This window comes from Eubalaena glacialis, chromosome 6 (genome assembly GCF_028564815.1).
Source record: "Eubalaena glacialis isolate mEubGla1 chromosome 6, mEubGla1.1.hap2.+ XY, whole genome shotgun sequence".
NCBI classification, from domain to species: Eukaryota; Metazoa; Chordata; class Mammalia; order Artiodactyla; family Balaenidae; genus Eubalaena; species Eubalaena glacialis.
Window position 1 is genome coordinate 105,917,919 of NC_083721.1, and position 17,719 is coordinate 105,935,637.

The following is a 17,719-nucleotide window of genomic DNA, read 5'->3' on the forward strand; positions in this document are numbered from 1 at the left end:
GGAAGTCCCGACACATGGTCAATCTTGTTTCATCTCTGGCCCACCAACTTTTCCTATCTGCCTGGAATTATTTTGAAGCAAATCCTAGGCATTTCATTATGAATCTCTAAAAAATTAAGAACTTCTACTTCTTAACATAACCACAGCAATATCACATCTTTAAAAAATTAACACTTCCTTCATAGTATCTAGTCCATGTTCAAATGTCCTTGACTTAGCCAAAATCATTAACATGGCCACAGCCTTTCATTTTCTGGCCCCTGCCTGTTTCTCTAGCCGTTTTTTCATGCACACCACTCTTTGTGCTTTGACTCCACTGGCTTTTCAGATCCTCTTCTCATGAGGCCTTTGATTTTGTTTTCTCTGCTAGAATATCCCCTTCCCCCTTTCCTTGTTCATCTCTCAGCTTAAGCATCACTTTCTAAGAGAAAGTGGCACTTACTGCCCAACTTAAATTCCTTTATTAAAAGCTCTCATAGAACTCCATTCCTTTTGTTTAGCACACCTTGAAGTTCACAATTAAGATTCATACAACACTAGACTATAGCAGGAACCATGTAGCACATTGCCTGGAACATAGAGCACAAATACTCTTTTTATTTTTTAATATTTATTTATTTATTTATATCTTTGGCTGCATCAGGTCTTAGTTGCAGCGCGCGGGCTCTTTGTTGCAGCAGTCGGGCTTCTCTCTAGTTCTGGTGCGTGGGCCCTAGAGCGCGCAGGCTCAGTGGTTGCGGCACGTGGGCTTAGTTGCCCCGCGGCATGTGGGATCTTAGTTTCCCAACCAGGGATCGAACCAGCGTCCCCTGCATTGGAAGGCAGATTCTTAACCACTGGACCACCAGGGAAGTCCCAAGAGCACAAATATTCTTTAGATGAATGAATAAATGGATTTATGGGAGCAAAGAGGATGGGTACTTAATCCAGACTTGGGGAAGAGAAGTTGTCAGGGGAGGCTTCTTGGAGGAAGTAGGGCCCTCCTGACTGACTCAAGAGTTAGCCAGATGAAGTGGGGGGCAAGGGCCTTCCCCAATGAGCAATGTCAGGGATGGGGAAAACGGAATCATTTTTAGTCTAAAAGTTGACATCAGGGGTGGTGGGAAGGGACCAGAACAAGCAACACATAACATGCTTTATTTAGGAGGAGAGACTTAGGGATTTTAAGTGGGAGAGTGTCATTGTCAAATTTGAACTTTTAAGTAAATCACTGTGTCAACTTTGTTGAACATGGATTTCAGGAAGATAAGAATAAAGGCAGGGGCTTCCTTGGTGGCGCAGTGGTTGAGAATCTGCCTGCCAATGCAGGGGACACGGGTTCGAGCCCTGGTCTGGGAAGATCCCACATGCCGTGGAGCAACTGGGCCCGTGAGCCACAACTACTGAGCCAGCGCGTCTGGAGCCTGTGCTCCGCAACAAGAGAGGTCGCGACAGTGAGAGGCCCGCGCACCATGATGAAGAGTGGCCCCCGCTCGCCGCAACTAGAGAAAGCTCTCGCACAGAAACAAAGACCCAACACAGCCAAATAAATAAATTAATTAAATAAATTTATTTAAAAAAAGAATAAAGGCAGGAAGACCAGTTGGGAAGCTCTTAGAGCAATTGGGCATGAGAAAAGGAGGTACTGAATAGGGCAGTGCACAGTAGAAATAGAGAAGAGGGAATGGCCTAAAAAACATTTAGAGGTATATCCGTTATCAGTTGTCTTTCAGCTCCAAGTCCACCCTTCTTTGCCCTACTTTATGACACTGCAGCTGGCTGGTGTAAATGTTTTTCCATTACCAGCTAGCACAATGTTGGGCTTTGTTAATAAAGAGCCCTGGAGTAACACCACAAGACTATTGTGGCAGGATGACGCTTTTGGATGCCAATTGTCCATTTTTATTATTCACCACTAGAGCCCAGAGACCCTAAGGGACCAGTTCGTGCTGTGCCTTCCGGCCATGCTCTCTCAGCATGGCAGCTGCCTCAGGGCAGCTCCAACAGGCTACTTCCACAGCAATGTATGTATGTGTGTATCATACAGGAGATATGATGAAAATATATGTATAGTTGAAATTTTATCAGAAGAATAACTTTATAAGAAGTGTGCCAGATGAAGGTAAAGAAAACTTTAAATGCCACTGCAGGAAATCGATGTCATCTCAAACTGTATAAAAGCTCAAAACTCAATGATAAGAAAGTAACTCAATTTAAAATGAGGGGACTTCCCTGGTGGCGCAGTGGTTAAGAATCCGCCTGCCAATGCAGGGACATGGGTTCGAGCCCTGGTCCGGGAAGATCCCACATGCTGTGGAGCAACTAAGCCTGTGTGCCACAACTACTGAGCCTGTACTCTGGAGCCTGCGAGCCTACAGCCCCTGCTCCGCAACATGAGAAGCCACCACAATGAGACGCCCGTGCACCGCAGCAAAGAGTAGCCCCCTCTCGCCACAACTAGAGAAAGCCCGCGCACAGCAACGAAGACCCAATGCAGCCAAAAATAAATTAATTAATTTTTTTAAAACTGAGGAAAAATTTGCACAGACATTTCATGAAAAGTGATATGTGTTTTTTTGTTTTTTTAACATCTTTATTGGAGTATAATTGTTTTACAATGGTGTGTTAGTTTCTGCTTTATAACAAAGTGAATCAGCTATACATATACATATATCCCCATATCTCCTCTCTATCCCACCCCTCTAGGTGGTCACAAAGCACTGAGCTGATCTCCCTGTGCTATGCGGCTGCTTCCCACTAGCTAGCTATTTTACATTTGGTAGCGTATATATGAGTCCATGCCACTCTCTCACTTCATCCCAGCTTACCCTTCCCCCTCCCCATGTCCTCAAGTCCCTTCTCTACGTCTGCATATTTATTCCTGTCCTGCCCCTAGGTTCTTCAGAACCTTTTTTTTTTTAGATTCCATATGTATGTGTTAGCATACGGTATTTGTTTTTCTCTTTCTGACTTACTTCACTCCGTATGACAGACTCTAGGTCCATCCACCTCACTACAAATAACTCAATTTCGTTTCTTTTTATGGCTGAGAAATATTCCATTGTATATATGTGCCACATCTTCTTTATCCATTCATCTGTCGATGGACACTTAGGTTGCTTCCATGTCCTGGCTATTGTAAATAGAGCTGCAATGAGCATTGCAGTACATGACTCTTTTTGAATTATGGTTTTCTCAGGGTATATGCCCAGTAGTGGGATTGCTGGGTCGTATGGTAGTTCTATTTTTAGTTTTTTAAGGAACCTCCATACTGTTCTCCATAGTGGCTGTATCAATTTACCTTCCCACCAACAGTGCAAGAGGGTTCCCTTTTCTCCACACCCTCTCCAGAATTTATTGTTTGTAGATTTTTTGATGGCCATTCTGACTGGTGTGAGGTGATACCTCACTGTAGTTTTGATTTGCATTTCTCTAATGATTAGTGATGTTAAGCATTCTTTCATGTGTTTGTTGGCAATCTGTATATCTTCTTTGGAGAAATGTCTATTTAGGTCTTCTGCCCATTTTTGGCTTGGGTTGTTTGTTTTTTTGATATTGAGCTGCATGAGCTGCTTGTAAATTTTGGAGATTAAGCCTTTGTCAGTTGCTTCATTTGCAAATATTTTCTCCCATTCTGAGGGTTGTCTTTTTGTCTTGTTTATGGTTTCCTTTGCTGTGCAAAAGCTTTTAAGTTTCATTAGGTCCCATTTGTTTATTTTTGTTTTTATTTCCATTCCTCTAGGAGGTGGGTCAAAAAGGATCTTGCTGTGATTTATGTCATAGAGTGTTCTGCCTATGTTTTCCTCTTAAGAGGTTTAGAGTGTCTGTGAACTTACATTTAGGTCTTTAATCCATTTTGAGTTTATTTTTGTGTATGGTGTTAGGGAGTGTTCTAATTTCATTCCTTTACATGTAGCTGTCCAGTTTTCCCAGCACCACTTATTGAAGAGGCTGTCTTTTCTCCATTGTATATTCTTGAAAAGTGATATGTGGATAACAAACACATGAAAAGCTGTTCAACATCATTAATAATGAGAGAAATGTAAATAAAGACTGCAAGATACCACTACACTCCTATATTAGAATGGTTAAAATTTTAAAAACAAAACCAAGGCCAAAAAACTGACAACACCAAATGCTGACAAGGATGCAAAGCAACTGGCACTCTCCTACATTCCTGGTGAGAATGCAAAATGGCCCGGTCACTTCAGAAAACAGTTTGGAAGTTTCTTATAAAGTTAAACATACAAGGGCTTCCCTGGTGGTGCAGTGGTTGAGAATCTGCCTGCCAATGCAGGGGACACGGGTTCGAGCCCTGGTTTGGGAAGATCCCACATGCCGCAGAGCAACTAGGCCCGTGAGCCACAATTACTGAGCCTGCGCGTCTGGAGCCTGTGCTCCGCAACAAGAGAGGCCACGATAGTGAGAGGCCCACGCACTGTGATGAAGAGTGGCCCCCACTTGCCACAACTAGAGAAAGCCCTGGCACAGAAACGAAGACCCAACACAGCCATAAATAAATAAATAAAATTTAAAAAAAAAAAGTTAAACATACAATTTACCCTACAACCGGCAATCCCGCTCCTAGGTATTTACTCAAGTGAAATGAAAACTTCATTCACAGGAAAACCTGCATATGAATGTTTCTAGCTGCATTATTCATAATCACCCAGTACTGGAAACAACCCCCCAAATTACTTCAACTGGTGAATGGATAAATGAGTACATCCATATAATGGATTATTAGTCATCAATAAAAAGAAAGAAACTGATACAACAACATGAATGAATTTCAAATGCACTATGCTAAGTGAAAGCCAGATTCAAAGGCTTATACTGTCTGATTCCAATTACATGACAGTCTGGAACAGGCAAACTATAAGGATAAAACATTGGGTCAGTGGTTTCCCAGGACTAGGTGGGAGAGAAATTGACTATAAAGGGGCACAAGAGAAATTTCGAGAGTGATGGAAAAGTGCTATACCTTGATTGTAGTGGCAATTACACAACTGTATTCATTTGTCAAAATTCATAGAACTGTCCACTAAAAAGGATGAAATTTACTCTCTATAAAATATACCTCAATTAAAAAAAAATGCTACTGCTTGCTGAATGCAAATGGAGATTTGAATTAAAAGTCATATAAATTTCCTATATAAGACATCATAAATATGTCAGTTCCCTCCAAGTTGATCTTTTAAAAGAAAAAAATATGAAGAGAAATATGAAAATCCTGAAATGGAGTACTTACTAGCTCTGCCAGATTGTAAAATATAAATTTTTAATTAAAACAGTATAGAACTGGCTCATTAGTAATAGTTTACTAGAGACAAAGTTTCTGAAAATCCAGAAATAGACCTAAACACATTTAGAACATAGTGCTATATATTAAATATCTCGGGGCTTTTATTAAGTATCTCGGGGCTTCCATGGTGGCGCAGTGGTTAAGAATCCGCCTGCCAATGCAGGGGACACGGGTTCGATCCCTGGTACGGGAAGATCCTATGTGCTGCAGAGCAACTAAGCCCATGCGCCACAACTACAGATTCTGCGCTCTAGAGCCTGCGAGCCACAACTACTGAGTCCGTGTGCCACAACTACTGAAGCCCACGCGCCTAGAGCCTGTGCTCTGCAACAAGAGAAGCCACTGCAATGAGAAGCCCTTGCACCACAACAAAGAGTAACCCCCGCTCGCTGCAACTAGAGAAAGCCCACACGCAGCAATGAAGACCCAACACAGCCAAAAAATAAATGAATAAATAAAATACTTAAAAAAAAAAGCAGTATCTCAAATAAATGGGGAAAGATGAATTATTCAATAAATAGTAATAGAAAACTGAGTAGCCATCCAGAAAGAAAGTTGGCTTTATATTTCACACTGCATACCAGGAAAAATCCAAATGAATAAAAGTAAAACAACTCACTAATACTATAGAAGTACTAGTGGAAAGCCATGGGAGGATCATTTTACAAATGTAAAGGGAGGATTTTTTCGAATGTAATATGAAAACTCAGAAGCACCATAAACAAGAAATTGATTAATTTACTTACATAAAAAATAAAAATCTCTGCAGGAAAATCTTCATAAGAAAGAAAACTTCAAAAGAAAAACAACTAAGAAAAATATTTCTAATCATCTTAGAGAAAGGACCAATTTTTCTAACATGAAAAGATCCTACAAATCAGTTTTTAAATGTTCAATGGAAAATGGATTAAATACATGAAGTTTAAGAAAATATAAATGGCTCTGTTTTAACTTGAATTGTGTCCTCCTAAAATTCATATGGTGAAGTCTAACACTTCGTACCTCAGGATGTGACCTTATTTAGAGATAGGGTCTATAAAGAGGTAATTAAGGGGACTTCCCTGGTGGTCCAGTGGTTGGGACTCCACTGCAGGGGGCACAGGTTCAATCCTTGGTGGGGGAACTAGGATCCTACATGCCTCGCAGCATGGCCAGAAAAAATTAAAAAAGGTAATTAAGTTAAAATGAAGTCATTAGGGTGGGCCCTAATCCAATATGACTGGTGTCCTTATAAAAAGAGAAAATATGGACACAGACGTGTACACAGGGAGAACACTGTGTGAAAACTAAGACAGTGATATGCTTCTCCAAGCCAAGGAACGCCAAGGATTGCCAGCAACCCACCAGAAGATAGGGGAGGTGCCCGGAACAGATCCTTCCTCACAGCCCTCAGAAGGGACCAACCCTGCTGAAACATTGATCTCAGACTACTAGTTTCCAGAATAAGACAATACATTTCTGTTGTTCACGTCACGGACTCTGTGGTCTTTTGTTACAGCAGCCCTAGCAAACTAATACAGGCTGGTAAACATATCAAAATTTATTCAGTCTCACCCATAATAAGTGAAATTAAAAGTAAAACTGCAAGAAACCATTTATGGTCTAGATTGTTAAAGATCAAAAGAGTCTGGATAGGGCTTCCCTGGTGGTGCAGTGGTTAAGAATCCGCCTGCCAATGCAGAGGACATGGGTTCGAGCCCTGGTCCAGGCAGATACCACATGCCGCGGAGCAACTAAGCCCGTGGGCCACAACTACTGAGCCTGCACTCTAGAGCCCGCGAGCCACAACTACTGAGCCTGTGTGCCACAACTACTGAAGCCCGTGCACCTAGAGCCCCTGCTCCGCAACAAGAGAAGCCGCTGCAATGAGAAGCCCGCGCACCACAGCAAAGAGTAGCCCCTGCTCGCCACAACTAGAGAAAGCCTGTGCGCATCAACAAAGACCCAACGCAGCCAAAAATAAATAAATAAATTTAAAAAAAAAGAGTCTGGATAACACCTAATGTGTTGTCATTGGTGTTAAGAAAACAGTACACTCATGCCTTGCTGTTTGGAGGAGAAACTAGTACAAACTCAGTGGAGGGGAATTTGACAAAATCTCTCAAAATTGTAAATACATGTACCCTTTCCAAATGTGAGAAATGCCATCATACAACTTTATTTATGGCAGCATCATGTGAAAAATCAAAAGATTAGAATTAACTGTCAATCAACATTCATATAATGGAATATTTTACACCTACTAATAAAATTAAGGAAGACTCTGTGTATTGATATAGAAAAATCTCTAAAATATTGAAAGACTGAAAAAGCAAAATATATAACTGTGTATAGTATTCTTTGTGCGTGTATGTTTACATATAAACTTATTTGCTTGAATACGCTTAAAATATCTCTGGAAGAATAGGCACAAAAAAATTAACATTGGATTCTCTATGGAGAGGAACTGGGTTTCTGAAGGACATGGTTGGAGAGACACTTTTTAACACATGATGCTTTAAAAAATCTTTTTGAATTTTGAACCATGTGTAAAATATATAAATAAATATATAATTTCTACGTAAAAACAATTTTACTTTTTTCTGCCACAAGGTGGCAGTGTTAAAAAGGCTTTATGGAAGAGCACAGTATTTTGAAATTGGTCTCATGACAAATTTTTATTTGGCTTGTAATTTTCAAGGATCTAATCGAGGATAGAAAATGTATAAAATGTATTTTCAGGCAAGACAGCATATTTTGGGAGCCATGTAAATATTTTTTTCTTTAGTTCCCTAGTTTTTCATAGTCAATTTTGTTCTCTTTTTGCTTTAATCAAAGCGCTATAGGCCCATGGTACAACAAAACAAACAGATAGTACAAAAGGGCTTTTAATGAAACATCACAGTCTTTCTCTCCATCCCATTTTCATTCCCCAGAGGCAGCTACCTTTTATTATAATTGGGGTTACACGCAAAACTTTGAATAATATGGATATACCTCTAGTTTTTATTTTACCAACTTTAGATAGTATGTGCTCCCTATATATGAAAGACAGACTTAACTCACTCATATTACCCCCACTTCTATTCTTTTCTTACCAGTTCTTGATAAATTATTTTTGAATGCTTCTAGTGGTTACCTTTATACTTTAAATTGTTCATTTAAGCCTCCAGTTCTTATTCTGTCGGTTTTCAACATTATCTCTTAACCACCTGCTATGTTAGATAAGGTTGTTACCATCTCAACTCTTCTCTTCTCCTCTCTGCCCCTCTTGTCCACCTCCCAACTTTTGTTACCTTTACTTTTTATTTTTTTTCAAAAAAGCTTGATTGAGATATAATTTACAATCCACAAAGTTTACCCATTTAAAGTGTACAATTCAATGGTTTTTTGTGTATTTACAGAGTTGTTCAACCATCACCATAATCTAACTTTAGAACATTTTCTTTACCCCCCAAAAACGAACCCCATTCCCATAAGCTGTCCCTCCCCAATTCTGCACAACCTTACACAACCACTAACCTGCTTTCTGTCTTCATAGATTTACCTATTCTGGACACTTCATGGAAGTGGAATCATACAATATGTGGTCTTTTGTGACTAGCTTCTTTCACTTTGCATAATGTTTTTGAGGTTCATCGATGTTTTAGCATGTGTTTTATTCCTTTTTATTGCTGAGTAATACCTCATTGTATGGATATACCACATTTTGTTTTTTCATCTTAGGTGACATACATTTTGGTCTTTTCTACTTTTTTTTTCTTGCTATTATGAACAATGTTACTATAAACTGTTAGATGTATTGTTCATTTTATTCTGTAACTGTATTCTACAATCATTTTGTCTGTCTTTAACCATATTTTATAATCGTCTTGTCTGTCTTGATTATGGTTTGATTCTAAAAGTTGAAAAATACCTAATTTGATTACCTTATTGTGTACATGTTGCTCACTACAAGAGCCAAATAGTGTGCTGGGATTATATTTACTTCTCTGCAAAAGTGACATCACGGTCTCCTTTTTTCCCCTGTGGCATCTCTTCCAGAGCCTTCCACTTTCTGCCCCAATGTAAACTCATTACAAGAGGTAATCTGGGGATTGATAATTCCTGGGTGGATCCCATGTCTTTCTCTTTTTTGTTGATTCCTTTTGTTTTAAGGACATTCATCCTCAGGTAACTTCCTCAGAAATAGTTCATGGAGGTAACTTTCTGACGTGTTTGTACATCTGAAAATATCTTTATTTTACCTTCACATCAATTTGGCCAGGTATAGAATTCTTCATTCAAATCTAGAATTCTCAGAGCCTTGAAGAAATTACTTTATTGTCTTCTGGTACCTAATATCACTGATGATAATTCTTGTGACAATTGGGTTCTCATTCCCTTGTTGGTACTCTGTTTATCCCCCTTCCCCCTCTGAATCTTTTTATGATCTCTTTATACTTGGTGTTCTGAAACTTCATGAATCTTGCTTCATTTATCACGTTAGACAGACTCATGTCTTTCTTCAGATCTTGGAAATGTTTTGTCCTTTTTTTAAAAAAATAATTTCTTCTCCATTTTCTCACTTCCCTTTTTTTTGAGGACATAAATGTTGAATCTTAGATGCTACTTTTCATCCCTTTGTCTTTTTTTTGCTTAACATTCTGGGAGGTTTTTTGACTTTATCTACCAGTCCTTTAATTAATTTTCTTTTTTTACTTTGGCAATTTTTGTTTTTAACTTTCAGTGGCTTCATTTGTATTCCTGAATGTTCCTTCTTCTTTGCATTCTATTCTTGTTTTATGGGTTACTGACTTGTTAAATCTCTCTAAGTATTAATTAGAAGGTTATTTACCCCTCTATTCCCCAAATTATATTTGTTTTTTCTGTGATCAGGTGTTTTGCTTATCTGGAACCTTATCTTTCTTGCCACTGGTATTCATAAATGCAGTGATCCTTGGTTTTCTGTTCATCTTTAAGACTGAAGGATCAGGTTGATTGTTCTAGGGTGCTAGTTTGAGTTTTCTCTGCCATTGCATTGTAGGTCTTTTTCCCCAAGAGGCCTCTTCTTAAACTGATGAGGCTGAGAACTTTGCATGCTTTGGGTAGTTCATGTTGTCTGCAGACTGCTTTAAAGTGTGTGGACAGGATGCTGATCATCAGACTGAGAGCCTGAACACTTCAGATTATAGAAGAGGAAGCCTTAGTTCTTCCCAAGCAGATCAATTTCTTTGGGTAAAAGCCCACTTATTTTTCTTTTCATTTTGTTGCACTCAAGATAAATGTCAATTGTTTTACACATATATATGGGTAGGGAGGCATTTAAGGGGCCAAATGTTAACCTTCAGTGTATCCTTGTTTTCAGACCGCCCTCATCTCTCCATCCACCAGCCCTCTCCTGGCCTAGAGCCTCCCCAGCTTTCCACCCCTAAGAGTGGCTCTCATCTCCACTTCAGTCTCTTCAGACTTGGACTACAGGCTTCCTCCACTCTGATTAACCTGTTCCTGCTTCTCATCTTCCTGAAATCACTTGATACCTCTCTTCTGATGACTCACCCTTTCATTTATTCGCCTTACCTTTAAGGGTTTATTTCTTTTTGCTCTTTCACATGGTCATTTTCATTTCAGCATTTCAACAGGTTCTCATATGGGAACACACATGTTCCATTACCATACTGAACTGGAATACTCTGATGATGATTCTTAGTTCTGCATTTTTTCTCTTTTCCCCAGATCGTGTGTGTGTGTGTGTGTGTGTGTGTGTGTGTTTATAGCAGTAGTTTGCAACCCTAATACATGTCATATAAAATTTGGAAATGTGGGAAAATGAGAAATGTCTGTTACTCACCAAACAGAAATAATCACTGTTACCATTACAATGTATTTATTTTCAGTCTTTTCAATATGCATATGATGTATTTTTAAAAACAAACAATATTATACCAAGTAAAATTTTATATCCTGCTCTTTTCACTTATATCATGAGCAGTTTCTCAAATCACAAAATGATCATCTCCGGCATGATTTTTTAGTGTCTACATAGTATTTCACAATAGGGATAGACCATCATTCACTTACTAATTCTCGTTTTGTTGGCCATTTTGCTTGGTCCTAGGTTTTTCTTTGTTTTTGTTTTTGTTTCTTTTTGAGTTCTGCCAGTTTCTCTTTTTTTTTTTTAATTTAATTTTATTTATTTTTTTATACAGCAGGTTCTTATTAGTCATCCATTTTATACATAGTAGTGTATACATGTCAATCCCAGTCTCCCAATTCATCACACCACCACCACCACCACCCCCCCCCGCACTTTCCCCCCGTGGTGTCCATAAGTTTGTTCTCTATATCTGTGTCTCAATTTCTGCCCTGCAAACCGGTTCATCTATACCATTTTTCTAGGTTCCACATGTATGCGTTAATATACGATATTTGTTTTTCTCTTTCTGACTTACTTCACTCCGTATGACAGTCTCTAGATCCATCCATATCTCTACAAATGACTCAATTTCATTCCTTTTTATGGCTGAGTAATATTCCATTGTATATATGTACCACATCTTCTTTATCCATTCATCTATTGATGGGCATTTAGGTTGCTTCCATGACCTGGCTGTTGTAAATAGTGCTGCAATGAACATTGGGGTGCGTGTGTCTTTTTGAATTATGGTTTTCTCTGCATATATGCCCAGTAGTGGGATTGCTGGACCATATGGTAATTCTATTTTTAGTTTTTTAAGGAACCACCATACTGTTCTCCATAGTGGCTGTATCAATTTACATTCCCACCAACAATGCAAGAGGGTTCCCTTTTCGCCACACCCTCTCTAGCATTTGTTGTTTGTAGATTTTCTGATGATGCCCATTCTAACTGGTGTGAGGTGATACCTCATTGTAGTTTTGATTTGCATTTCTCTAGTAATTAGTGATGTTGGCCATCTGTATGTCTTCTTTGGAGAAACGTCTATTTAGGTCTTCTGCCCATTTTTGGATTGGGTTGTTTGTTTTATTTAATATTGACCTGCATGAGCTGTTTATATATTTTGGAGATTAATCCTTTGTCCGTTGATTTGTTTGCAAATATTTTCTCCCATTTTGAGGGTTGTCTTTTCGTCTTGTTTGTGGTTTCCTTTGCTGTGCAAAAGCTTTGAAGTTTCATTAGGTCCCATTTGTTTATTTTTGTTTTTATTTCCATTACTCTAGGAGGTGGATCAAAAAAGATCTTGCTGTGATTTATGTCAAAGAGTGTTCTTCCTATGTTTTCCTCTAACAGTTTTATAGTGTCTGGTCTTACATTTAGGGCTCGAATCCATTTTGAGTTTATTTTTGTGTATGGTGTTAGGGAGTGTTCTAATTTCATTCTTTTACATGTAGCTGTCCAGTTTTCCCAGCACCACTTATTGAAGAGACTGTCTTTTCCCCACTGTATATCCTTGCTTCCTTTGTCATAGATTAGTTGACAATAGGTGCATGGGTTTATCTCTGGGCTTTCTATCCTGTTCCATTCATCTATATTTCTGTTTTTGTGCCAGTACCATATTATCTTGATTACTGTAGCTTTGTATTATAGTCTGAGGTCAGGGAGCCTGATTCCTCCAGCTCTGTTTTTTTCCCTCGAGACCGCTTTGGCTGATCAGAGTCTTTTGTGTCTCCATGCAAATTTTAAGATTTTTTGTTCTAGTTCTGTAAAAAATGCCATTGGTAATTTGATAGGAATTGTACTGAATCTGTAGATTGCTTTGGATATTATAGCCATTTTCACAGTATTGATTCTTCCAATCCAAGAACATGGTATATCTCTCCATCTGTTTGTATCATCTTTAATTTATTTCAGCAGTGTCTTATAGTTTTGTGCATACAGGTCTTTAGTCTCCCTAGGTAGGTTTATTCCTAGGTATTTTATTCTTTTTGTTGCAAAGGTAAATAGGAGTGTTTCCTTAATTTCTCTTTCAGATTTTTCTTCATTACTGTATAGGAATACAAGAGATTTCTGTGCATTAATTTTGTATCCTGCAACTTTACCGGATTCATTGATTAGCTCTAGTAGTTTTCTGTTGGCAGTTTAGGATTCTCTATGTATAGTATCATGTCATCTGCAAACAGTGACAGTTTTACTTCTTCTTTTCCAATTTGTATTCCTTTTATTTCTTTTTCTTCTCTGATTGCCGTGGCTAGGACTTCCAAGACTATGTTGAGTAATAGTGGTGAGAGTGGACATCCTTGTCTTGTTCCTGATCTTAGAGGAAATGCTTTCAGTTTTTCACCATTGAGAATGATGTTTGCTGTGGGTTTGTCGTATATGGCCTTTATTATGTTGAGGTAAGTTCCCTCTATGCCCACTTTCTGGAGAGTTTTTATCATAAATGGGTGTTGAATTTTGTCAAAAGCTTTTTCTGCATCTATTGAGATGATCATATGGTTTTTATTCTTCAATTTGTTAATATGGTGTATTACATTGATTGATTTGCATATATTGAAGAATCCTTGCATCCCTGGGATAAGTCCCACTTGATAATGGTGTATGATCCTTTTAATGTGTTGTTGGATTCTGTTTGCTAGTGTTTTGTTGAGGATTTTTGCATCTATATTCATCAGTGATATTGGTCTGTAATTTTCTTTTTTTGTGGTATCTTTTTCTGGTTTTGGTATCAGGGTGATGGTGGCCTCATAGAATGAGTTTGGGAGTGTTCCTTCCTCTGCAATTTTTGGGAAGAGTTTGAGAAGGATAGGTGTTAGCTCTTCTCTAAATGTTTGATAGAATTCACCTGTGAAGCCATCTGGTCCTGGACTTTTGTTTGTTGGAAGATTTTTAATCACAGTTTCAATTTCATTACTTATGATTGGTCTGCTCATATTTTCTATTTCTTCCTGGTTCAGTCTTGGAAGGTTATACCTTTCTAAGAATTTGTCCATTTCTTCCAGGTTGTCCATTTTATTGCCATAGAGTTGCTTGTAGTAATCTCTCATGATCCTTTGTATTTCTGCGGTGTCTGTTGTAACTTCTCCTTTTTCATTTCTAATTTTATTGATTTGAATCCTCTCCCTCTTTTCCTTGATGAGTCTGGCTAATGGTTTATCAATTTTGTTTATCTTCTCAAAGAACCAGCTTTTAGTTTTATTGATCTTTGCTATTTTCTTTGTTTCTATTTCATTTATTTCTGCTCTGATCTTTATGATTTCTTTCCTTCTACTAAATTTGGGTTTTGTTTGTTCTTCTTTCTCTAGTTCCTTTAAGTGAAAGGTTAGGTTGTTTATTTGAGATGTTTGTTGTTTCTTGAGGTAGGCTTGTATTGCTATAAACTTCCCTCTTAGAACTGCTTTTGCTGCATCCCATAGGTTTTGGATCATCGTGTTTTCACTGTCATTTGTCTCTAAGTATTTTTTGATTTCCTCTTTGATTTCTTCAGTGATCTCTTGGTTATTTAGTAACGTATTGTTTAGCCTCCATGTGTTTGTGTTTTTTACGTTTTTTTCCCTGTAATTCATTTCTAATCTCATAGGGTTGTGGTCAGAAAAGATGCTTTATATGAGTTCAATTTTCTTAAATTTACTGAGGCTTGATTTGTGACCCAAGATGTGATCTATCCTGGAAAATGTTCTGTGCACACTTGAGAAGAAAGTGTAATCTGCTATTTTTGGATGGAATGTCCTATAAATATCAATTAAATCTATCTGGTCTACTGTGTCATTTAAAGCTTGTCTTTCCTTATTAATTTTCTGTTTGGATGATCTGTCCATTGGTGTAAGTGAGGTGTTAAAGTCCCCCACTATCATTGTGTTACTGTCGATTTCCTCTTTTAGAGCTGTTAGCAGTTGCCTTATATATTGAGGTGCTCCTATGTTGGGTGCATATATATTTATAATTGTTATATCTTCTTCTTGGATTGATCCCTTGATCATTATGTAGTGTCCTTCCTTGTCTCTTGCAACATTCTTTATTTTAAAGTCTATTTTATCTGATATGAGTATTGCTACTTTAGCTTTCTTTTGATTTCCACTTGCATGGAATATATTTTTCCATCCCCTCACTTTCATTCTGTATGTGTCCCTAGGTCTGAAGTGGGTCTCTTGTAGACAGCATATGTATGGGTCTTGTTTTTGTATCCATTCAGCGAGCCTGTGTCTTTTGGTTGGAGCATTTAATCCATTCACGTTTAAGGTAATTATCAATATGTATGTTCCTATGACCATTTTCTTAATTGTTTTAGGTTTGTTTTTGTAAGTCCTTTTCTTCTCTTGTGTTTCCCACTTAGAGAAGTTCCTTTAGCATTTGTTGTAGAGCTGGTTTGGTGGTGCTGAATTCTCTTAGCTTTTGCTTTTCTGTAAAGCTTTTGATTTCTCCATCGAATCTGAATGAGATCCTTGCTGCCTAGAGTAATCTTTGTTGTAGATTCTTCCCTTTCATCACTTTAAATATGTCATGCCACTCCCTTCTGGCTTGTAGAGTTTCTGCTGAGAAATCAGCTGTTAATCTTATGGATGTTCCCTTGTATGTTATTTGTCATTTTTTCCCTTGCTGCTTTCAATAATTTTTCTTTGTCTTTAATTTTTGCCATTTTGATTACTATGTGTCTCGGTGTGTTTCTCCTTGGGTTTATGCTGTATGGGACTCTCTGCACTTGCTGGACTTGGGTGGCTATTTCCTTTTCCATGTTAGGGAAGTTTTCGACTATAATCTCTTCAAATATTTTCTCAGGTCCTTTCTCTCTCTCTTCTCCTTCTGGGACCCCTATAATGCGAATGTTGTTGCGTTTAATGTTGTCCCAGAGGTCTCTTAGGCTGTCTTCATTTCTTTTCATTCTTTTTTCTTTATTCTGTTCCGCAGCTGTGAATTCCACCATTCTGTCTTCCAGGTCACTTATCCGTTCTCCTGCCTCAGTTATTCTGCTATTGATTCCTTCTAGTGTAGTTTTCATTTCAGTTATTGTATTGTTCATCTCTGTTTGTTCTTTAATTCTTCTAGGTCTTTGTTAAACATTTCTTGCATCTTCTCGATCTTCGCCTCCATTCTTATTCCGAGGTCCTGGATCATCTTCACTATCCTTATTCTGAATTCTTTTTCTGGAAGGTTGCCTATCTCCACTTCATTTAGTTGTTTTTCTGGGGTTTTATCTTGTTCCTTCATGTGGTACATAGCCCTCTGCCTTTTCATCTTGTCTATCTTTCTGTGAATGTGGGGTTTTTTCCACAGGCTGCAGGATTGTAGTTCTTCTTGCTTCTGCTGTCTGCCCTCTGGTAGATGAGGCTATCTAGGAGGCTTGTGCAAGTTTCCTGATAGGAGGGACTGGTGGTGGGTAGAGCTGACTGTTGCTCTGGTGGGCAGAGCTCAGTAAAACTTGAATCCGCTTGTCTGCTGATGGGTGGGGCTGGGTTCCCTCCCTTTTGGTTATTTGGCCTGAGGCAGCCCAACACTGGAGCCTGCCCAGTCTCTTTGGTGGGGCTAATGGCAGACTCTGGGAGGGCTCACACCAAGGAGTACCTCCCAGAACTTCTGCTGCCAGTGTCCTTGTCCTCACGGTGAGACACAGCCACCCCCCACCTCTGCAGGAGACCCTGCAACACTAGAAGGTAGATCTGGTTCCATCTCCTACGGGGTCACTGCTCCTTCCCCTGGGTCCCGATGTGCACACTACTTTGTGTGTGCCCTCCAAAAGTGTAGTCTCTGTTTCCCCCAGTCCTGTCGAAGTCCTGCAATCAAATCCCGCTAGGCTTCAAAGTCTGATTCTCTAGGAATTCCTCCTCCCATTGCTGGACCCTCAGGTTGAGAAGCCTGACGTGGGGCTCAGAACCTTCACTCCAGTTGGTGGACTTCTGTGGTATAAGTGTTCTCCAGTTTGTGAGTCACCCACCCAGCAGTTATGGGATTTGATTTTATTGTGATTGTGCCCCTCCTACTGTCTCATTGTGGCTTCTCCTTTGTCTTTGGATGTGGGGTATCTTTTTGGGTGAGTTCCAGTGTCTTCTTGTCAATGATTGTTCAGCAGTTAGTTGTGATTCTGGTCGGTCCCAGGTTTTTTTGTTTTTTTGTTTCTTAATTTGTTGTCATAGAACATATCTATCACCTCTGGCCTTTCTTCTGTGCTTTTATACTAGTCTGTTTTTTTTTTTTTTGGCCGCACCATGTGGCATGCAGGATATTAGTTCTGCGACCAGGGATCAAACCCATGCCCCCTGCAATGGAAGTGTGGAGTCTTAACCACTAGACTGCCAGGGAAGTCCCTGTACTAGTCGTAATGGCAGTTCAGAACTGTACTCTGTTTTACGCAATAAGGAATTTATTGAAAGGAAAGCAGATAGCCCACAAAATCACTACAAATCACCTGGAACTTATGATTTATTAACGTGTATATGCACAAGTTCAGGTGAGGGCTTCTCTTTTCTTAGTCATGGAGAATAAGAACTCATCTCCTGTCGCCTTCCTGCACGTTCTGAGAGGTCCACTTTACCCGCTGCGTGGAGCTCACTGCACAGCATTTCTCC